The sequence below is a fragment of the Echinops telfairi genome, unplaced genomic scaffold (genome assembly GCF_000313985.2).
Source record: "Echinops telfairi isolate 266 unplaced genomic scaffold, ASM31398v2 ScPeMD7_4;HRSCAF=17, whole genome shotgun sequence".
In the NCBI taxonomy this organism is placed as follows: domain Eukaryota; kingdom Metazoa; phylum Chordata; class Mammalia; order Afrosoricida; family Tenrecidae; genus Echinops; species Echinops telfairi.
The window spans coordinates 1,927,438-1,928,384 of NW_022103900.1; the positions used below are offsets into that span (position 1 = coordinate 1,927,438).

At 35.9% G+C, this 947-nt stretch overlaps 1 protein-coding gene across 1 annotated transcript in view; it reads right to left on the minus strand.

Moving 5' to 3' along the window:
• Positions 1–947, minus strand: part of PDK1 (pyruvate dehydrogenase kinase 1) — a 25,422-nt gene that overhangs the window by 18,952 nt on the left and 5,523 nt on the right. The gene's annotated exons all lie outside the window — the stretch shown is intronic.

The following is a 947-nucleotide window of genomic DNA, read 5'->3' on the forward strand; positions in this document are numbered from 1 at the left end:
CCTCTCTCCATTGTATTTAAGTGTACTAGAATGTAAAGCCTTCACAGCTCAGGCTTTTAAAAACTTGCACAGTCTTGTCTTTGCCTCATCAGGTGCAAGGTTTCTATCTCCAATTAAAATTATGTTTGCAAAAGCTCCTGAGAGAATCTGTTGGGCCAGTTAAATTCAAGGCACACAGGGCAGCTCAAAAGACATGGCAACTATTTGGGGGGATCCCAAAGGAGTAATCTTGGTAGTTTTTCTCCAAGGACACAGGACAATCAAAGGGGCTTACCATAAGGAAATTTTAACAAAATTGGAAACTGGATTGGTGAGAAGGAAAAGTCCAGGAACGTTTCACTACAGAATTTCTTTTTCAATCGTGACAATTCTTCAAGGGTAGCAATGGCGGTTCTACAAGAAGTTTATTGGAAAACCTTACTCTACCCAGCCTTGATCTTATCCCTACAGATTTCTTTTTGTTCTCAAACTCAAAGAAAAGCAACATGTTTTGATTACTTTAAAGATGCCAAAACTAATTTTGACAACAGTATATATCTAAGAATGCGGAATTCTTTGAGGAAGAGTTAGATGAAAACACTACCTTCAGAAGTGTAAAGACCTACCTAAGTGGAAAGCGGGTGTCGTAAGAATGATGAAGTCAACATATGCACTAAAGTGCTGGACACAGATGACATATGTACAGATTGTGATGAGTTGTATGAGCCCCTAATAAAATGATTATTTTTTTTAAAAAAAGTCCTACCTAGATGAATTGTTGAGAAACAACGGCTTCTTATTTTTATATTTTTGTTTGATAGAGATTTTTTACGATTTTATAGTAATTCTTTTTTATTTACCCTTGTATCATGATCTATTACCTTTAAATGTGTAACCAACTCCCAAAAAAGCAACTATTGACCCAGTAACACAGGGGAACATCTAGATTTCTATTGTTCACATTTGAA